The sequence below is a fragment of the Canis lupus genome, chromosome 1 (genome assembly GCF_011100685.1).
Source record: "Canis lupus familiaris isolate Mischka breed German Shepherd chromosome 1, alternate assembly UU_Cfam_GSD_1.0, whole genome shotgun sequence".
NCBI classification, from domain to species: Eukaryota; Metazoa; Chordata; class Mammalia; order Carnivora; family Canidae; genus Canis; species Canis lupus.
This window is the reverse complement of record NC_049222.1, coordinates 91,697,000-91,720,439: the sequence shown is the minus strand read 5'-3', so window position 1 is coordinate 91,720,439 and position 23,440 is coordinate 91,697,000. Positions and strand designations below refer to the sequence as shown.

The window sequence follows — 23,440 nt, the reverse complement described above, 5'->3', positions numbered from 1 at the left end:
CCAAAGATTATGATCTGTAAGAGTTTGTTTTCCCTTCTTTCACTGCCCTCCTTCCTCTTTCAGTCCTTTATTCCACCCCCCACCTCCACCTATGGGCAGCTTTCCATTTGGGTTTGGAAGAAGTTGAAGTTGAGTTTTCACCTGTGTCCAGGCTCAGAATTCGGTGTTTGAGCAAAAACTAAGTCAGCTGAAACCTGTTAGGAGTTTAGTGTAACCCAAATATCCCCCAGGCTTATGATCAGGGGAATTAACAGTTAAATCTGAGTGTTCTGAGGCAGCCCGAGTGGCTCAGCGGTTTAGTGCCACCTTCAGCCCAGGGCCTGATCCTGGAGACCTGGGATTGAGTCCCATGTCAGGCTCCCTGCATGGAGCCTACTTCTCCCTCTCCCTGTGTCTCTGTGTCTTTCATGAATAAAGAAAATCTTTTTTTAAAAAATGTACAAAACACCACTTCTGACTTTATTTTTTTTAAATCTGATTGTTCCTAATTCCAATACTCTGACCACTATTTCCACCCCTGTGAAGAGAAACCCCTGCCTATAACTTGGCAGAGCATCCAGGCTTCTCCAACATACATCACTTGACATCATCGTCTGCTCCATCCTTCCGGGCTCCAGCATGCTGCCTTCTATATCACCCTGGCTCTTCACCCTCCCTGGCTACCATAGGTTTAATCCTCAAGTCATCAATAGTTCAGTCAAGAAGGACTTAAAAAAATAACAGTAAGGAGAAATGGCTTCCTCCCTTCATGGTACATTCCACAGGAGCTCCTCAGCAGAGCTGCTTGTGTCCAGACATGTTACACTGCTTAATAATATAATCACTTGAGTTTATACACAAAGACCTCTTCATCCCCAGGGTGGACAAACCCACAGAAGGGCCAGTCAGAGAGGATCAGCTGCCAAACTTCACTCAGGAATGCTCCCCTCATACTGAGACTGGAAGCTTCCAGAATTCCTTTTAATGAATTCTCACAGGAGGCTAAGTATTTTCTAAGAGGCTTCTGAAGCCCTCTACACCTAACCATCCCCAGGCCATTGGGCATGCCAGTTCAGTTTTAGACATGGTACGAAGGGGTCCCAGGAGGCTCCATGGTGCCTATGATAATCCAAGAAGCAAATAGACAAGTGGGCAGTTGGGATGAAGGCACATCTTCATAGTTGTATCTAAATCTCTAGTTAGACTAACTGGGACCTCTGGCATACCCTGCTGATTACATATCAGGAGTCACTCTTCCCTTCTTTGAGGATGAAATGTAATTTTTTTCAAGGTGACTATATACTCTGCTTAAAAGTTGTATATCCCCACTCTCATACCTAAGTGTACACCTATGACCCAGTTCCAGCCAATGAGATGTTTGCTTCCTGGAACTGGATATGATGGCAGGGGCTCTAAAAGCATTTTGTACCATGAAGTGAACTTCAAGATAGGCACAAAGTAAGGATGGTGGCCCAAAAGTTAGGAAGGAACACTATACCCAGGGAGGGGGAATTGTTAATTGTTAAAGTAATTGTTAATTGTTAAAATTGTTAAAGTAACCCTTGATTAGCTACATCCAGACTTATCACTAGAGAGAGAAAAGAAGAAAGGAAGAAACCTTGATGTACTAGCTCTTATTTTCCATTTTCTATTAATATATTACTGTTTCTAGTTCTAGCTGACGAAGCCCTCTGGTTGTTAGGTTTGGAGCAACTTTTCCTGGGGTCCCAAACCTGACTGTCGCCCCCCCGCCCCTTGCTTATCTGTGTCCTTGAACAATTCTTCCAAGCTCTTTGTGCTTGTTTCATTTCAAATAAGAAATAGAGAATTCGAATACTTATCTCACAGTAGTTAAGAGGATCAAGCAATATGATAGCATGAAGCTCTCAGAAGAGCCCTTGGAACACAGTCTTCATTAAATATTACATAGCCTGTGAAAGAATCAGCTGTCCCCTGTCCCCATGTTGACTAGGTTTGAGGTTATTCTATGTGCAGGTTATTCTATTCTAAATGCTCGTTTCACTCCTCTTGTTCCAGACAAGACAGGACCTCCCAGCTGGTAGCTTTACTTCCTCCTCACATGTAGAGAGGTGAGAGGTGTGTATTTGTATACACATTTTCTCCTTGATTGCTGACACAGAGAAGGGTCTCATTTTAATAACAATTGCACACCAAGTACCTGGTGTTCAAGCTCAAGGTCAACAACAACTCTGACAAGCCCACGTTTTCTTCGTGCAGGATTTTAAATTGTCCTGTAAACTTCCTATCAGTCACTTGCACTCAGCATGAAAATATAGCCATCTCTGCAACACGGGGCAGGAGGGGGCGGCTATTACAGAGCGTTGCAGACATATGTCGCCATCCGGCAGAGAAACAGAAGAGGCCCACTTCAATCTTAGGGCAGAAAACATCAAGCGGAAACCAGTCCAGATGCCCCTCTCACGCTTCCCTTGGACATAAAAATAGGAATGGTTGAAATTGAAAATGACGTGGGAAGAATGAGGCACCATTTGTGGGAGACACAAAAAAACACGAAGCTCATGAATGCTATTTGTTTCCAATCCATTATTCAGCATCTGCTGTTGACCCTTTGTCATTAGCATCCTTTTGTGTGGGGCCACCTCAGAGATTTTCCCCTTTTCGGACACAGATGATGAGTTCCAAACCCACTCTGAATAGGCCATTTGCTGACCATTTGTTTCTGCAGCAAGGGTGAATGCGTGGGGCTTGTTTGCAGCAGGATGACTGCACACGGCCTTACTTCTGCCTCTGTGATGAGGAGGCTTCAAGATAATGGCCAGCCCTTGGGGGTAGCCCCTTCAAGCCCCCCAGCCAGGTGCATGGTAAAGAATAGGCTGGTTCCCTTTCATTTGCAGAAGGTGCTTGTTCTGATTTTTCCTGAGCTTGCTTCTTTTGAGCAAGGCAGGAACAGAATGAAAAGGAACGAAGGAGAAGAAACCCATCAGTGGAAATCAAGGACCACATTTACTGACTCACCTGAGTGTCCTGGAGATTATGGCCATAGCAGCCTGGCTAAGTGGGTATGTGGGGCAGAGTTCAAAGGAGCAAACTCCTTCCTGCACAGGCAGCCAGGATGCAATCTTCACCCAGTCCTGAACCAAGGATTCATATTTGCAGTTTGAATGGCCTGGCAGCTTAAGCCAGAGGGAGAAAAAAAAAATCCAATCCATCAATCTATTTCCTAAGCCTGCAAAACCCCAGGAAACTACTTTGTGCTCAGAGAGGTTGGTGCCTTAAAAAATGAGCTGCCCAAGTCCGTTTGATATGCAGAGGTCAATGGAAGCCATGACTTAATAGATGGCAAGTGAGGGAAAAATTCAAAACGGCAATTATGTTTTCCTGCCAGATTCCATGTGTTCTTCTGAGTCTCACCCTTGCTGTCTTTCTGATGCTTTTGATAATTATTTAATTGGTCTCTAATCTAAGTAGATGCTGTTTGAACTGCCTTTCGGGGTTACAGCAAGTTACTGATTATACAGCTCTCAGATGAATAAATACACGTCACTTTTTTTTCCTTTTTTTGGATCATGGAAAAGCAGTACTTTGGATTTATTGATGGACACAAAGTAGAGAAATCAGGCAATTCCCTGTGTAATTTTCATTATGCAAATGTTTTGTAGAAATAGGCATCTAATGACAAAAGAGCTTTGTAAATAATACCTGTGTTAGGAACAGTTTAGGGTAGGAGAAAAGGGGGAAAACACTGCTTTTCCACATGTTTCAAGTATTCTATAAGAAAAATAACATGTCTCTTGGATCTAAAATTAATTATACATTCCATATAAGCACTCTTTATCTTGGATGTGGTGCTTCAGTAATACTTAGGTAATTCCTAGAAGCTTGGACCTGGACCCTTTAAGCCTTGATGAAAGTATAGAACACATTCGCTTTCTAAAACCAGAGCTCAGGCATCTGGGTGGCTCAGTGGTTGTGTGTCTGCCTTTGGCTCAGGGCCTGATCCCAGGGTCCTAGGATCAAGTCCCACAGCAGGCTCCCCACAGGGAGCCTGCTTCTCCCTCTGCCTCTGTCTCTGCCTCTCCCTCTGTGTCTCTCATGAATAAATAAATAAATCTTAAAAAAATAAAACCAGATCTCTATGTTGCTATCAAATGAGAACTTCTGAAAATACTATATAAAAGCAAAGTACAATGCTGTTTTAGTTTTGTATTACCAGCCAATTCAGTAATGGTCACATAGATAGTTATGTATAATCCCAAAGCAGCAATATATAAATGCCTTGAAAAACAGAACTTCAAATCAGCTCCTCCAGAGCCCAGCAGAGCTTGGCAAACCATCCACCTCCAAAGACTGGATCACATCCTTTGTTGGATGCTTGAGTAGTCTTTAGGGAGACTCCTATTTTATATTGCAGGGTCCTCACTCAGCTGTCTTTTTTTTTTTTAATTTTTATTTATTTATGATAGTCACACAGAGAGAGAAAGAGAGAGGCAGAGACGCAGGCAGAAGGAGAAGCAGGCTCCATGCACCGGGAGCCCGACGTGGGATTTGATCCCCGGTCTCCAGGATCGGGCCCTGGGCCAAAGGCAGGCGCTAAAACCGCTGCGCCACCCAGGGATCCCTCAGCTGTCTTTCTATCAGAGTAATAACCTAAGTCCTTCTGGCAATCCCACCATTTCAGCATGATAAAGGAAATAATCTCAGTTTCAAACATTTTGAAACAAAAGCACAAGTTGTGGGAGTTGTGGGTTTTGCCCCTGAAGAGAGAAAGGCCCTCTAGTATCCCCCTCTGAGGCCTCCACTAGCTACACCCCGTGTAGACATAGTTTTCCCTCCCCTGTTGTCTTGGTACCCTGTATACCCTTCTTGATGGCCCAAGTCACATTGTTTTGTCAGTGGGTTCTCCAAAGACTGGAAGAACTTAAGGAGCCAGGTCATGTCTCAGTGTCCCCCCAGTATTACAACTCCAGGCACAGCAGCTACTTAATTAACATTTGTTGAGGAAGTGCCCATATGCCAAACATTTCCAGCATCCAAAAGTATTGCCCCTCTTCAACATAACCTTCTTTTACACAATGCCCCTGCAGGCTAGTTTGATGGAATGAGTACATGTAGGGCCAGAGGTGGACCTGGCGAGCTGGGTAGCCAACTTCCTTCCCCTATGGTAACCAATGTTCACTTGTTTTAACAAGACCCACTCTGTTTTGACCAAACTTTCTCCTTTGGGATCATTTTTGTGGTTTTATTTCCTCACAAGTGCCAAGACCAAGAGCCTATGCCATTTACTTTGGTCAGTTGGAAGATAATCCAACTGACAGGAGTATGGAAAAAGAGAAAGTAGCATCTCTAGGATTTTCCATCCATTGACAACATGCTGCTTGGGATTCGTGTCAGACTGGTGACCTGCCAATACAACCTGGACTAAGAAATCTTTTCTAATCAGCATATATCTTTTTAGCAGATTTAATTTGAATTGAACACTATAGGCCCTGGCAGAGCAAGTATAGCTTGATTAGGAGTCCTCTCTTACCAGTGTCCATCACCTCACATGTGAACCGTTTCAGGGATTATTGTAACCCAGGCTCTGGGAGGTGGTTAAATTTGCCACCCTGATCTGGTTCATCCTTCTTTAAGGCTTTGTTTTTATTAGGATATTAAACAAAGGAAGGCACTTAAGCCCAAGGTCACTTATTTGGTTAATACTGCTGTAGAAAGCCTTCTAAAATGGCTCCCAATGGTTCCTTCCTCTTGCTGTTCACTCCTTGTATAATCTATACCTTTGTGTGGCAGCTCAATCTAGGGACTTCTTCTAAGAAACAGAAAACAGGAACATAATAGGCTCTCACTCCCCAGAATAGGTTATACAAGACTGACTTCTGTTTTCCTTGCACTCTCCCTTGCTGGCCTTCTCTCATCGTATTGCCTTCTTAGCTTATTCACTTTGATAAACCAAGTTGCCATATTAAAGAGTTAAATATAGCAAGCAGCCGAGGATGGCATCTGACCAACAACAAGCAAGAAACTAAGGTCCTCAGCCCAACTGCTTCTGAGAAACTGAATCCTGCTAATAGCCACTGAATGAGCTTGGACATAGGTCCTGCTGCCCTCAATCAAGCCTTGATGTGGCCCAACCCAAACCTTGATTATAACCTCCCAAAAGTTCCTGGGCCAACCGTTTGATTGCAACTATGGAGAAACTCAGGAGCAGAAGACCCAGCTAAGCCACACTCAGATTCCTGACCCATAGAAACTAGAAGATAATAGAAGTTATTGTTTTAAGTCACTAAATTTGTAGTAATTGCTTATGCCATTAAAAATGTCCAGGCACCAAATCTAAGGAGTATTTTCCATATCAACAAGCAATTCTCAGGCCTCCCCACACAGCACCAAGCAATTATCCACAACTCAATTCTGACACTATCTTCCCAGAGACAGCATCAGATTCTACAGGTAAGGGCTCAGTCCTGCAACAATGCCCCCTCTGTACTCATTTCCATGCTGGTCACAAGCCAAGGTTGTTATCTGTGCTCCTAAGCAACCTACTTTCAGTTGGAAGTTCCAAAGATCTCCCTCCAACCAATCCCAAGTCCAGGACATTATTGTATTCCCAACCAGACTGGCTAATCAGACTGCCCATGATCCCCTTGCTCAGATTTAAGTAGTTTGCTACAATGGCTCACTGAACTCAGAAATGGTTTTAGTTAATCATAAGTTTACTAGAAAAAGATATAACTCAGAACTGCCAGATGGAAGAGATGCATAAAGCAAGGTATATGGGGAAGAGTTCAGAGCTTCCCTGCCCTCTGTTTACTACCCTTCCGGCACCTCCACTCGATCACCAACCTAGAAGATACCTAAAACTCTGTTCTTTGGACTTTTAATAGATGCCTGATTACACAGGCATGACTGGTTAACTCATTGGCTATTGGCAGTTGATTCAACCTCTAGCCCCGCACCCCTCCCCGGGTTGGAGGTAGGACTACAAGTTCCAATCCTCTTATCATGTGGTTGGGACTCCCAGAAACCAATCTAATCTCCATCCTCAGGTGGGCTCCCAAAGTCAACCCCTTTAACCTAACAGAAACACATTTTTCTTATTACTCAGGAAATTCCAAGGGACTTTAGAGCTGTATGCCAGAAACAGGAAGACCAAATATTTATTTCTTAGTGTAAATCATAGTATCAGAGCAGCTATAGATCACTAATAAAATGGCAAAGTGAGAAGCAGAACCTCAACCTCCTGCGTTCCATTTACCATTCCACGCAGTTAAGGCACTGGCAGCCTTGAACCCCTTTGATCAGCCAGCAGACATCCATGCTATCAAGCTCAGAGTAAAAAGAGTTGTCCTCCTTTTTTTTTTTTTTTTTTTTTTTTTTTGGCTAGACGAGAAACTTCACAAGCATTAAAATAGCTGCAATTGATCAAAAATTAAACAGAGCAAGATAGAATATAAAAAGGAACACAAGTCACTAGAGTGTTATGCTTGCAATTATCTCTGTATTTAGGGAGGGAAGTTTGGTTCTTTAAAGTTACTTTCAGGGGAAGTTTGTCCACATTGGAGAAAAAAAAAAATCCTGTCTTCCTGACCCCTGTCCCTAGCAGAGCAGGAGCCTTCCCCTGCCCAGGAGGGGAAGGTCCATGTGGAGCCACCCAGCTAATCATCTAACATTGCCAGATCCCATTGGACACAAACTGGAAGGGTGGTGCCCTGGTCCCCGCATGTCAGGAGCGCCCTCTGGTCTCCAGCCTCAATCATCCATTACGAGTCCCTTTCATGGCCTTGGCTTGGGTCCAGCCCTTCTGTCCCGTCATCTTCTGAGACTGTGAACAATTCCCTCCCTTCATTTATATTGCTTCTGTGAAGTATAACTTCATCATGTTTCTCCAGAGTCTTCTTTTTCTAGGTTATATAAATTTAGCTCTTCACCCTCCTTCACAGCTTGCCCTCCAATCCTCTTGCTAGTTGATTAATTTTTCTTCATTTCTTACACATATGCACAGGTATACACCCTACTGCAGGGTAAAGGGCTATAAGAAACAAGACCAAAGACACTGGGAAAAAGCTGAAATTCACCATGAGAAAGGGGGAATTAGGAAGCTTCTTCGATCTGAGAGTAAATGCATGGCAACTTGTTTGAAGAAAACCCATGAAAAGAAGGTCATTCGGAAAAGGTTATGGTTTTAGAAATCGTATTCAGGTTCTTCCTTAAGATAGAGAGTTCTAATTAAGATCAGCCTATAAGATGTTTTCAACATGTGCCAGAGGGCTAGGGCTAAGAGTTATCTTCCCCCTGCACTCCTTACCCGCCATGCTTTGATCTCTCCCTGAGTCTTTCTCCCTGCCCAATGTGGATCTCTACCTACTCAAACAAGCTCCAAGGCAGGGAAAAAACAGAAGAGCCACCTTCCCTATGGGTACAGGCAAGTATAAGGGTGCTAACTCTAACACCTGCCCCTGGGTAACTCTGTTTATTTGCAATGTTGTTCAGGAGATTACAATATTGCCCTCTTTATCCCAGCTATGAGCTTTCTAGCCCCCAGTTACCTACATTTGGGTGGCACATCTCAGTATTTTTTTTTTTTTTTTTTTAAGATTGAGAGAGAGAAAATACCTGCACTGGGGTGGGAGAAGTGGGGGGGAAGAGAGAGAGACAAGCAGATTCCACACTGAGCACAGAGCCTGATGCAGGGCTCAGTCTCACGACCCCAAGATCTTGACCTGAGCTGAAACCAAAACTCGGAAGCTTAACTGACTGAGCCACCCAGGCACTCCATACTTTGGTTGTTTTATTGCACCATGAAAAATACCTGAGACACAATCCGTCTCTACCTTGGTTTTGTTTTTCTTTCTTTCTTTTATTTAAAAATTTATTTATTTGTGAGAGAGAGAGAGAGAGGCAGAGACACAGGCAGAAGGAGAAGCAGGCTCCCTGTGGGGAGCCCAATGTGGGACTCAATCCCAGGACCCCAGGATCATGACCTGAGCCGAAGGCAGATGCTCAACCACCAGGCCACCCAGGTGCCCTGGTTTTGTTTTTCTAGAAACCCCCTTGGGACCCAAGTTCTTTTCCTGTTACGATTTAAAAAGCTTTGTTTCGTTTCTCTCCCTTTCTCCTTAATCAATTTTAGGGAGTTGGAAATGAAAATACTTCTGTCATCCAGGACTTAAGTGTGGTCACTTCTGGCATCAGAGGCTGAGGAGAATTACCATCTTCTTTCTAGACTTTACCTCTTCTGGTAACAAGGCAATCAGTGCTTCATTCTCCCAAGATGTGATTTGACACAGGATAAAATCTAGGGCACAGTACTGTGTTTTTAAACAAAGTTTCATGGTTGCACATTTACTTCAGAATCCAACAACTTCCAGAATTTTACTTTGTGTTGTTCAAGTGTGGTTACTCCAAGACAATCACCTGATGAATTTACCCTATGGGAGGTAGAATAATGGTTACTTCCACCACTATTTTATTTTATTTTTTTATATTTTATTTATTTATTCATGAGAGACAGAGAGAGACAGAGAGGCAGAGACACAGGCAGAGGGAGAAGCAGGCTCCATGCAGGAAGCCTGATGCGGGACTCGATCCCAGGACTCCAAGATCACACCCTGGGCCGAAGGCAGGCACTCAACCACTGAGCCACCCAGGGATCCAGCCCCCCCACCATTATTTTATTATGCATCTTTTAGCTCTTATACTATTACTTGTGTTTTGTGGTTTTTCTACTTAAACAAGGTGGTGTTTATCTTTGCAGGAACCAAAATGTATTCTAAGAAATGCTCAACTGCATTATTCTACACACATAATGGCTTGGCCTGATGAATAGGTTCTCTGGGTTTACCCAATTGGATTTTGAGCGGGTCATAGTGTTTTGTAGCTGGTCTCAGCTAGGCTGTCTATCAGGTAAACAGGAGGGATGGAGGCAGGTGGTGTTTAAAGAGATCAGGGTTGGCATACATTATGCAGGGGGGAACGAGGGGTACAGCAAGGTTGGTATGTACTGAACTGTGTCCCCCTAAAATTCAGATGTTGAATTTGTAACCCCCAATAGTTTTATGTCACTGTATTTAGAGATAATTACCTCTTTAAAAAGGCCTTAAGTTAAAATGAGGTCTTTCAGTTGGAACCTAATCCAATATGGACTAGCATCCTTCCAAGAGGAGATTAGCACATACAAAGAGAAACACCAGGGATGTACAAACACAAAGCAAAGTGCTCATGTCTCACTCTGTGAGGACACATTGAGAAAGTAGGCATCTGTAATGCCAAGAAGAAAGATCTCCAGAGAAACCAAACCCGTCAACATCTTGATCTTGGACTTCGAGCTCCCAGGATTGTGAGAAAACGTTTCTGTTGTTTAAACCCTCTTCTCTGTGGCATTTTATTATGGCAACCCTAGCTGACTAATGCAATGTCAAGGTAAGGAAAAGGATCAGAAGAAAGTGAACAAAGCTAGGTGGTGGGAACTGGGTGGGACAGAAGAGCAGTCTCATCATCTAAGGATAAGCAGATGCAGCCCAGAAGACAGACCCGCTCTAAGGCAGATGGTAAGTTCCTCAGACCGTTCCCTCCAACTCTTCAGCTTACAGAGCTGGCTCTTTTGAGAGAGATCCAGAAATCATGACCAGTAAAAATGACCAAGTCTAGTGCAGGTTTTGCTCAGCTCACATACACCAAAATGGATCTGGTCTTTGCTCTGTGATCATGAGGAAATTTATGCAGAAGGAAATGTTTAGGGAAGTAGAGATGGAAGATGAACAAATCATATCTCCTGCAGCATTAGGAGGAACCTGCACAGCTCAGAAAGTAGAGGCATTGGTGCTATGGGTTCCATACATGGCATCTGTGGTAGGCAGAGCAAAGCACCCCTCCAAAGATGTCCACATCCCTGCCCCCCACACCTGTAACTCAGGTACCTCACATGGCAAAGAGACTTTCACAAGTGATTAAAGGGATGAACTCTGAAATGGTGAGATTACCGTGGAGTTTTGGGGCAGGCCCAATGGAACCATCAAGGTCCTTAGAAGAGAGAGACAATAGAGGCATAAAAGGTTATGTCTAGGCCATGAAGGTTGGAGCAATGCACTTTGGACATGAAGGCAGGGGGTCACAAGCTGGGGAGTACACGCAGCTTCTGGAAGCTGGGAAGGACCAGGAAAGAGTTTCTTCTCCAGAGTCTCCAGGAGGAACCAGCCCTGCCTCTACCTTACTTCAGCTGGGTGAACTCACTTTGGAAAAATGACTTCCAGAACTTTAAGATAATAAATATGTATTCTATTAAGCCACTAAGTTTGTGGTAGTTTTGTCACAATAGACATAGGTGATGAATACGCTGTCGTTAGGACCCCTTTCTCCATCCCTCCCCCCAGATTTTCCCTTGCCTATTTCTCTTTCCTCCTCAACCCTCCTCACTGACCATCAATTCTGCATCAGCAGGGCTGCCCTCAGGGGAGGATCCTGTGGTCCTGTGAGCCTGTGAATGCTCATGTTGGTCCCCACCCTGAAGGCTGCCCCTGGCCCAAGAGTCCAAGTGCCGAGCAACAGCTATGCTTCCCACTCCAATTGTCCTGCCATCCTGAACTTCAAAACATGCAGCAAATAATTTGGCTTAGACTTGACCTTAAATTGCTCTTCAGGAATATCCCAACACCTTGCTATGGGCTTTGGATGGATGCAGGGGCCCTAACCTCATGTCAAGTATTATTCCCATTTCCCGGATGAGAAAAAGGGACACACCAGACAGACAAAACAATACCACATCCAAGGTCAGAGAAACCAAGGCTTATCTACTTTCCAAGCCTCACAAAGACAAATGCTTTTGGGGTCAAGATGCTCTTCAGTGAGCCTTCTGATGTTTGCACTTCATCCACTAGATGAAGCACAGCAGGAATCGCACTGTGGACACACTAATTTTACTGGATTTGATTTTATTGTTCTGATGTGTGCAGCAGTTTGGTTTAATGAGATTTGGATTCAGAGAGGCCTCATTGAGTACTAGCTCAGAGCTCTAGCTCTGAGATCTGGAGCAGTACAGCAGAGTGGCTATTAAAGTAAGATTATACGTAACCTTCAATTCAGCACTCCCATCCCTGGGAATATAGTCCTTAGAAATTAAAGGACCTATCAGTTGAAACTACACTTACAAGAATGATTACTGTATATTTGTTTATAGTGAAGAGAAAAAGTGAGAAAAGTGGCTTCCTATCACAGGGGACTGGCTAAATAAGTAGAAAATATCCAAACCATGGAATATTAGGCAGCAATTAAAACAATGAGCTAGATCTACAGGAGGGTAAGTTGGGAAGAATTCTACAAGGTCTTATATAGTGGGAAAGACAAACTACACTTAAGTTTGTATGACAAAATCCCATTTTTTTAAGTCAGTGACAAAATTCCCATGCTTGAGATTCTTTATAAAGGAAATAAAAAGTATTAAATGATACCAGACAAAATTCGATATCCATTCTTAATTTTTAGAAATTGCAATCGCAATAAAATAGCGTTAGATAAATAACTCTGTAACAAGATAAAATATTCCTATCATAATCCCAGAGCTAGCATTCTGCTTAATGGGAAGCACTAGAAACATTACCATTAAAGAATTTGATGTTGTGCTAGAAGTAATAGCCAACACAACTAGGTAACAGAAAGTTATAATTCTAATTCTAAAAATTGGAAAGGAACATAAAAAATTATTTGCAGATGGTATGACTGTATACTTGGCAAATGAAAAACAGCTGAAAAGCTTCCATAACCAATAAGAGATTCATAAATACTCTAGGAGTATAAAATAGATACATTAGCTTCCACAGACACTATATATATATATATATATATATATATATATATATATGCCTATATATATGCTTATATATATATAGTGTATATGCTTATATACACAATAACCAAATAGATAAGGCTACGTGAGTGTAGCAACCAAATCAGGAATTAAAATAATTCTAAGTAGGGGCCACAGAAGAGAACTTTACAATACTCCTCAAGATTAAAAAATAAGACTTTTGAAGGGGGGAGGAGCAAGATGGCGGAAGAGTAGGGTCTCCAAATCACCTGTCTCCACCAAACTACCTAGAAAACCTTCAAATTATCCTGAAAATCTATGAATTCGGCCTGAGATTTAAAGAGAGACCAGCTGGAATGCTACAGTGAGAAGAGTTCGCGCTTCTATCAAGGTAGGAAGACGGGGAAAAAGAAATAAAGGAACAAAGGCCTCCAAGGGGGAGGGGCCCCGCGAGGAGCCGGGCTGAGGCCGGGGCGAGTGTCCCCAGGACAGGAGAGCCCCGTCCCGGAGACGCAGGAGCTGCACCGACCTTCCCGGGCGGAAAGGGGCTCGCGGGGAGTTGGAGCAAGACCCAGGAGGGCGAGGATCTCCTCGGGCTCCCGGGGACACTAACAGAGCAACTGCGCCCCGGGAGAGTGCGCCGAGCTCCCTAAGGGCTGCAGCGCGCACGGCGGGACCCGGCGGGACCCGGAGCAGCTGAAGGGGCTCGGGCGGCGGCTCCGCGGAGGGGGCTGCGCGGCCCCGGGAGCAGCTCGGAGGGGCTCGGGCAGAAGAAGAGGCTCCGTGCGGAGGGGGCTGCGCGGTTCCAGGAGCAGCTCGGAGGGGCTCGGGCGGCGGCTCCGCGGAGGGGGCTGCGCGGCCCGGGAGCGCGAATCCAACAGCGCAGGCTCCGGAGCACAGGGCGCCGGGACACAGCCCAGGATCCGGCCTCCCCCGGGACAGGCAGAGGCCGGGAGGGCCCAGGACAGCGAGGACGCTCCTGCCCCAGCTGAGCAGATCAGCGGCCCCGCCCCGGAGCCTCCAGGCCCTGCAGACGGAGTTCCTGCCGGAGCTGAATCCAGGTTTCCAGAGCTGCCCCGCCACTGGGGCTGTTCCTCCTGCGGCCTCACGGGGTAAACAACCCCCACCGAGCCCTGCACCAGGCAGGGGCACAGCAGCTCCCCCAACTGCTAACACCTGAAAATCAGCACAACAGGCCCCTCCCCCAGAACACCAGCTAGACGGACAAGTTCCAGGAGAAGCCAAGGGACTTTACACAGAATCAGAAGATACTCCCCGGTGGTTCTTTTTTTGTTTGTTTGTTTTTGTTTTTGTTTTTGTTTTGTTTTGCTTTTTGATTTATTTCCTTCCCCCACCCCCTTTTTTTTCTCCTTTCTTTTTCTTTCTCTTTTTCTTCTTTTTTTTTTTTCTTTTTTTTTTTTCTTTTTCTTCCCTTTTTTTTTCTCTTTCTCTTTTCTTTCCTTCTTTCTCTCCTCTCTTTTTCTCTTTTTCCCAATACAACTTGCTTTTGGCCACTCTGCACTGAGCAAAATGACTAGAAGGAAAACCTCACCTCAAAAGAAAGAATCAGAAACAGTCCTCTCTCCCACAGAGTTACAAAATCTGGATTACAATTCAATGTCAGAAAGCCAATTCAGAAGCACTATTATACAGCTACTGGTGGCTCTAGAAAAAAGTATAAAGGACTCAAGAGACTTCATGACTGCAGAATTTAGAGCTAATCAGGCAGAAATTAAAAACCAATTGAATGAGATGCAATCCAAACTAGAAGTCCTAACGACGAGGGTTAACGAGGTGGAAGAACGAGTGAGTGACCTAGAAGACAAGTTGACAGCAAAGAGGGAAACTGAGGAAAAAAGAGACAAACAATTAAAAGACCATGAAGATAGATTAAGGGAAATAAACGACAGCCTGAGGAAGAAAAACCTACGTTTAATTGGGGTTCCCGAGGGCGCCGAAAGGGACAGAGGGCCAGAATATGTATTTGAACAAATTCTAGCTGAAAACTTTCCTAATCTGGGAAGGGAAACAGGCATTCGGATCCAGGAAATAGAGAGATCCCCCCCTAAAATCAATAAAAACCGTTCAACACCTCGACATTTAATTGTGAAGCTTGCAAATTCCAAAGATAAGGAGAAGATCCTTAAAGCAGCAAGAGACAAGAAATCCCTGACTTTTATGGGGAGGAGTATTAGGGTAACAGCAGACCTGGCAGGCCAGAAAGGGCTGGCAGGATATATTCAGGGTCCTAAATGAAAAGAACATGCAACCAAGAATACTTTATCCAGCAAGGCTCTCATTCAAAATGGAAGGAGAGATAAAGAGCTTCCAAGACAGGCAGCAACTAAAAGAATATGTGACCTCCAAACCAGCTCTGCAAGAAATTTTAAGGGGGCCTCTTAAAATTCCCCTTTAAGAAGAAGTTCAGTGGAACAGTCCACAAAAACAAAGACTGAATAGATATCATGATGACACTAAACTCATATCTCTCAATAGTAACTCTGAATGTGAACGGGCTTAATGACCCCATCAAAAGGCGCAGGGTTTCAGACTGGATAAAAAAGCAGGACCCATCTATTTGCTGTCTACAAGAGACTCATTTTAGACAGAAGGACACCTACAGCCTGAAAATAAAAGGTTGGAGAACCATTTACCATTCGAATGGTCCTCAAAAGAAAGCAGGGGTAGCCATCCTTATATCAGATAAACTAAAATTTACCCCAAAGACTGTAGTGAGAGATGAAGAGGGACACTATATCATACTTAAAGGATCTATTCAACAAGAGGACTTAACAATCCTCAATATATATGCTCCAAATGTGGGAGCTGCCAAATATATAAATCGATTATTAACCAAAGTGAAGAAATACTTAGATAATAATACACTTATACTTGGTGACTTCAATCTAGCTCTTTCTATACTCGATAGGTCTTCTAAGCAAAACATCTCCAAAGAAACGAGAGCTTTAAATGATACACTGGACCAGATGGATTTCACAGATATCTACAGAACTTTACATCCAAACTCAACTGAATACACATTCTTCTCAAGCGCACATGGAACTTTCTCCAGAATAGACCACATATTGGGTCACAAATCGGGTCTGAACCGATACCAAAAGATTGGGATTGTCCCCTGCATATTCTCGGACCATAATGCCTTGAAATTAGAACTAAATCACAACAAGAAGTTTGGAAGGACCTCAAACACATGGAGGTTAAGGACCATCCTGCTAAAAGATAAAAGGGTCAACCAGGAAATTAAGGAAGAATTAAAAAGATTCATGGAAACTAATGAGAATGAAGATACAACCGTTCAAAATCTTTGGGATGCAGCAAAAGCAGTCCTAAGGGGGAAATACATCGCAATACAAGCATCCATTCAAAAACTGGAAAGAACTCAAATACAAAAGCTAACCTTACACATAAAGGAGCTAGAGAAAAAACAGCAAATAGATCCTACACCCAAGAGAAGAAGGGAGCTAATAAAGATTCGAGCAGAACTCAACGAAATCGAGACCAGAAGAACTGTGGAACAGATCAACAGAACCAGGAGTTGGTTCTTTGAAAGAATTAATAAGATAGATAAACCATTAGCCAGCCTTATTAAAAAGAAGAGAGAGAAGACTCAAATTAATAAAATCATGAATGAGAAAGGAGAGATCACTACCAACACCAAGGAAATACAAACGATTTTAAAAACCTATTATGAACAGCTATACGCCAATAAATTAGGCAATCTAGAAGAAATGGACGCATTCCTGGAAAGCCACAAACTACCAAAACTGGAACAGGAAGAAATAGAAAACCTGAACAGGCCAATAACCAGGGAGGAAATTGAAGCAGTCATCAAAAACCTCCCAAGACACAAGAGTCCAGGGCCAGATGGCTTCCCAGGAGAATTTTATCAAACGTTTAAAGAAGAAATCATACCTATTCTCCTAAAGCTGTTTGGAAAGATAGAAAGAGATGGAGTACTTCCAAATTCGTTCTATGAAGCCAGCATCACCTTAATTCCAAAGCCAGACAAAGACCCCGCCAAAAAGGAGAATTACAGACCAATATCCCTGATGAACATGGATGCAAAAATTCTCAACAAGATACTGGCCAATAGGATCCAACAGTACATTAAGAAAATTATTCACCATGACCAAGTAGGATTTATCCCTGGGACACAAGGCTGGTTCAACACCCGTAAAACAATCAATGTGATTCATCATATCAGCAAGAGAAAAACCAAGAACCATATGATCCTCTCATTGGATGCAGAGAAAGCATTTGACAAAATACAGCATCCATTCCTGATCAAAACTCTTCAGAGTGTAGGGATAGAGGGAACATTCCTTGACATCTTAAAAGCCATCTATGAAAAGCCCACAGCAAATATCATTCTCAATGGGGAAGCACTGGGAGCCTTTCCCCTAAGATCAGGAACAAGACAGGGATGTCCACTCTCACCACTGCTATTCAACATAGTACTGGAAGTCCTAGCCTCAGCAATCAGACAACAAAAAGACATTAAAGGCATTCAAATTGGCAAAGAAGAAGTCAAACTCTCCCTCTTCGCCGATGACATGATACTCTACATAGAAAACCCAAAAGTCTCCACCCCAAGATTGCTAGAACTCATACAGCAATTCGGTAGCGTGGCAGGATACAAAATCAATGCCCAGAAGTCAGTGGCATTTCTATACACTAACAATGAGACTGAAGAAAGAGAAATTAAGGAGTCAATCCCATTTACAATTGCACCCAAAAGCATAAGATACCTAGGAATAAACCTCACCAAAGATGTAAAGGATCTATACCCTCAAAACTATAGAACACTTCTGAAAGAAATTGAGGAAGACACAAAGAGATGGAAAAATATTCCATGCTCATGGATTGGCAGAATCAATATTGTGAAAATGTCAATGTTACCCAGGGCAATATACACGTTTAATGCAATCCCTATCAAAATACCATGGACTTTCTTCAGAGAGTTAGAACAAATTATTTTAAGATTTGTGTGGAATCAGAAAAGACCCCGAATAGCCAGGGGAATTTTAAAAAAGAAAACCATATCTGGGGGCATCACAATGCCAGATTTCAGGTTGTACTACAAAGCTGTGGTCATCAAGACAGTGTGGTACTGGCACAAAAACAGACACATAGATCAGTGGAACAGAATAGAGAATCCAGAAGTGGACCCTGAACTTTATGGGCAACTAATATTCGATAAAGGAGGAAAGACTATCCATTGGAAGAAAGACAGTCTCTTCAATAAATGGTGCTGGGAAAATTGGACATCCACATGCAGAAGAATGAAACTAGACCACTCTCTTTCACCATACACAAAGATAAACTCAAAATGGATGAAAGATCTAAATGTGAGACAAGATTCCATCAAAATCCTAGAGAAGAACACAGGCAACACCCTTTTTGAACTCGGCCATAGTAACTTCTTGCAAGATACATCCACGAAGGCAAAAGAAACAAAAGCAAAAATGAACTATTGGGACTTCATCAAGATAAGAAGCTTTTGCACAGCAAAGGATACAGTCAACAAAACTCAAAGACAACCTACAGAATGGGAGAAGATATTTGCAAATGACATATCAGATAAAGGGCTAGTTTCCAAGATCTATAAAGAACTTATTAAACTCAACACCAAAGAAACAAACAATCCAATCATGAAATGGGCAAAAGACATGAACAGAAATCTCACAGAAGAAGACATAGACATGGCCAACATGCACATGAGAAAATGCTCTGCATCACTTGCCATCAGGGAAATACAAATCAAAACCACAATGAGATACCACCTCACACCAGTGAGAATGGGAAAAATTAACAAGGCAGGAAACAACAAATGTTGGAGAGGATGTGGAGAAAAGGGAACCCTCTTACACTGTTGGTGGGAATGTGAACTGGTGCAGCCACTCTGGAAAACTGTGTGGAGGTTCCTCAAACAGTTAAAAATATACCTGCCCTACGACCCAGCAATTGCACTGTTGGGGATTTACCCCAAAGATACAAATGCAATGAAACGCCGGGACACCTGCACCCCGATGTTTCTAGCAGCAATGGCCACGATAGCCAAACTGTGGAAGGAGCCTCGGTGTCCAACGAAAGATGAATGGATAAAGAAGATGTGGTTTATGTATACAATGGAATATTACTCAGCTATTAGAAATGACAAATACCCACCATTTGCTTCAACGTGGATGGAACTGGAGGGTATTATGCTGAGTGAAGTAAGTCAATTGGAGAAGGACAAACATTATATGTTCTCATTCATTTGGGGAATATAAATAATAGTGAAAGGGAAAATAAGGGAAGGGAGAAGAAATGTGTGGGAAATATCAGAAAGGGAGACAGAACATAAAGACTGCTAACTCTGGGAAACGAACTAGGGGTGGTAGAAGGGGAGGAGGGCAGGGGGTGGGAGTGAATGGGTGACGGGCACTGGGTGTTATTCTGTATGTTAGTAAATTGAACACCAATAAAAAAAAAAAAAAAAAAAAAAAAAATAAGACTTTTTAAAAACGAAAATGAATACCGTGACCGAGAGGTGAATTTTCCATACCCTAATTTGCAAGCTTATATACCCCAATACCTACAAGTTTAGTTTTAAAAAAGATAGATAAAAAAACTAGATAATGGGACTCCAAACCTCACATGGAAACAAGAGTTGGAATAATCAGGAAAACTCTGTAATAAAAGAGCAATTTGGGAGGAAAGTGGGAGGGGTTGGGGGAGTTAGTCACACTAGATGTCAAAACATATTTAAAAGGTTCAGGTATTGAAACACTATGGTAACATATGAAGAAATAGACCCATAGAACAGAATACAAAGTCCAAAAAGACCTCTACAGATGTATCTGTAGAAACTTGAATATAAGACAAAGAAGGCATCTCAAATCAGTCCCAAAATGATTCAATAAAAGGATACGGGGTTAGATAACTACCTAGAAATATCTAAGACCAGATGCATGCTTCAACTTCTACCGTGGGATTATTTCCAAATGGATAGAAGACTTTTTTTAAAAAAAAAAAGATTGTATTTATTTATTCGTGAGAGACACACAGAGAGAGGCAGAGACACAGGCAAAGGGAGCAGCAGGCTCCTCGCAGGGAGCCCAATGCGGGACTTGATCCCAGGACCCCGGGATCACGACCTGAGCCAAAGGCAGATGCACAGCCACTGAGCCACCCAGTCATCCCCCAAATGAATAGAGGACTTAAATGCAAACACTGAAGTCAAGATCTAGACAAAAACAGGAGAGAAACAGAACATTGGAGCAGTAACGATCTAATGAGAACTCAAATTTAGAAGTGATAAAAGTCTGGTAAACTGGACTCTTAAAATAGCAATTTCTCATGGGAAAAATATCATACTTAAGGTCAAAAGAAAGAAACCAGGAAGAAGTACTCACAACTCCTATCACAAAAGACTAATTCCTTAATTATAAAAGGGCACCCAATAGAAAAAAATAAAATGGACCAAGGGTAAACATAGATTATTTCACTAAAAAGGAAACATAAGTATCTTCCAAACATGAAAAGATGTTCAACTTCATCTTAGGGTAAATAATTCAAACTACCTGGACTTGGTAATTTTGGTCTATTCCATTGGCCAAAAAACCTGAAAATTTGTAAAAACTGTTGACAAGTTTATGGAAAAATAGACACATTGCATTCTGCTGGGGGAGAAAACAAACCCGCACAACCCATGGAGGGCAAGTGGGCAGAATCAACCAGAACAAATGCCTTTCTTTATCTTTGATTCAGCAATCCACCCCACAGACATGCCAGCCCTCGGAGATAACCAATGGAACATGGGAGGGTCTATTTCCACATTGTATGCAAGAGCAAAAAAATGAAAAACCATCTAATCGAGAACTGTTAATTATGGAATTCATTTTTAGAAATAAAATGCAAACAATGCAGCTCTTTGAAAAGAATTAAAGTCTCATGCTATGATTTGTAAAGATCTACAAAATGTAGTTACGTGAGGGGTAGGGGGCAGAAACAAGGCATAAGATCGTGTGCATATGCTGCCATGAGTATAAAGAGAGAAATCTATCCATACACGCATAAAAGCGCTCTAGACGGAGTCATAGATTAATGATAGTGCTGCTGTTTAGTGAATATATTACCTATTCAAAACTTAAATATTTGAGTTTGGCCGTGTTGATTTTTTGTCATCAGCATACATTATCTATAAAGAAAAAGGCATTTTTGAGTAAAAGGAACTTTGAAATTAGAATAAGTGCCTGTAAATTCTAGTTCCACCTCTTAGTAGCTGTGTGACTTTGGGCAAGATATTTAACCCTTGACACTTGACCTCTAAAATGCATATAATAATACCTCCCGGGTTGTTTCGACAATGTGCTGGCTCAACCTTATAGGGTTGAGCCCAGTGTAAACCCTCAATAAATAACGCTTATTATTCCCTCCCAGGGTTGCTCTGGAGAGAAGGACAGGAAATAAATAGCTCAAGCTACTGGTGCAGAGCAGGCCTTCGATGAATATTCATGCCCTCCTCTCTGCTTCCAGCTCCAGTATGACCCACCTCATGATAGGCCTCATTGCTGCCAAGTGTTTCCCACGTCTCAACAAAATTCTAGAATCATCTTTCTTGACAGTGTGCCATCATAAAGACAAGACTACCTAAAAGCCGTTCACCCTTCTTACAGGGAGCTGCCTCTAATCATCAATTGTCAGACCAGGTCCTGAGCTGCTTGGCTGGAAATGGAATTATAAATGCAGCTGAGGAATCTCAGTGATCAAATCCTGATGGAAATTAACATTGGAAATTTTGGATTTCCAGCCTGCTAAAGTCTAGAAGATATGGTAAAATAATTAACCTATGCTTTTAAGCCTCCCCTTCCCTCCATCCCCCGCTAAACCTGCCTCAATGTTAACATTTGAGCTGAACAATCTTCGATTCAATCTAAGGACAAATCACAACTCAGAATAGGAGACCGGCCACTAATATTTATTAAGTACCTAGTAAGTGCAGAACACGATGTAGGTTTCTGCACATGGTACGAGACGAAAAAAAGCTATGGCTTTGCGTTGAAAACCCACCTGAGGAATACAAAGTAAAACCAGTTCTTTAGTGCAGGAAAATAAAGTGTCATTCATTCCAGCTGTATTAAGATTTTTCTATGAACAGAGACGATATCAACAATTAATAGAAAAGAGGCAGGAAAGGTCAACCTACTTTGGAGAAGGAGCATCCAGATTTTTGAGACACTAGTTGTAGGTAAATAATGCATGATGATTTTTAATCATTTTGTGAACATGTGAGAACAATGGCTTTTTAAAAAATAACTTTTGTAATACAACTGCAACTGTACCTCCCCAACCCCCCAGATGGGGCTGAGAGGTGGTGGGGTTAGAGCCAGCAATGTCCCCTGTGTGCTACTCCAGCTACTGGTCCAGCATCCTGGCCTTGGGATTAAGCCTCAAGGTCAGTTCAATGTCACTTCCAGGTTTTAAGCCACAGTATAGGAACATGTTGGCCAGGTCCCAGGCTCTAGGGAAGCCCTATTCCTGGCCCTTCAGGGTCATCTTGGCATCGCTCAGAGTCTTCTTGGTGTCTTAGAGAACAGGGCAGCACACACTTGCATGGGGTGCTTGCAACTCGGAGCCCAATGTTCTGGACAACGTATTTTTCTGGCATCTTCAGCAGGCTGAGTACCACAGGACCCAAGTGGGTCAGGGATATGCCATCCATGGGCATGTCACCCACAGGCAAGCTCAACAAGTAGCTCTTTCCATCTGGAGCTTTCTGGGGCAGAAGGAGAAGGGGTTCTTGAAATGGCAAGACAGCCACATACTTGTCATAAGAACTCCGGTGTCCCCAAAATGTTCTTCCTCCTCCCCTTTCCCATCAAAGCAGCTAGCTGCCAGTCTCCCAGCCATCTGCTTCTTGAGGTTCTCCAGGCTACTGGAGACCACATAGTAAAGACCCAACCACTGGGCCAGAGGAGCCAGCAGCTTCCCTGGCTTGACCTCCCACTCCTCACTGCAGTTTCCCCAGTAGCCAGTCATGATGAAAGTCATGTGGGCCCCAATCATGGCCAGCTGCAAGCTGGCCTCGGCATCCTGGTCTCCCCACACCATTTCTGCGCCCTGCAGGCTCTGCTCCTTTGCTGCCCTACGCCCAGGGTCTCATCACCATTGTGGCTCTGAATGTCCCATCTTCCAGGAGCATCCAGGCCACTGAGCCTCACTGAGTACCTGTGACTCCAACACCACCACCAGTTTCTCATCTGCCATGAGAACTAAAAGGGAAAGGATGATCCCTGAGGCCTGTGGGATGCACAGGGTTGGTGATGGGGGCCTGGAATGACCCCCATGCACGCACCATGTGGACCTGCTGAGCTGTTGGCCTGGGGAAGTCGGGGCTCCGTGACCTTCTGTCTGCTTTGTTCCACTAGACCCCCTTGGGCATGACCCCCCCATTCCCCACCTAACCTCCCCATTGCCCAGAAACTTAGTCCCCCACCCCACTTTGACAGTCCCCCCTGCTGGTGGTACCTCCCTACCCCTGATGGGGAAAACTGATTTTTAATCACTCATCTGTTCCAAAGGGAGCTCTTCTGAGAGTGTTTACCATGCAATATTTCATAAGCAGAGTTTAATTAACATTTGAAACTATAAATCTCTTTCAAATAACACCCTCTAATT

General features: G+C 43.2%; 1 pseudogene; it reads right to left on the bottom strand.

Moving 5' to 3' along the window:
- Positions 1-22,067: 22,067 nt before the first annotated feature.
- LOC100686886 lies at positions 22,068-23,166 on the bottom strand (annotated as a pseudogene).
- Positions 23,167-23,440: the final 274 nt, after the last annotated feature.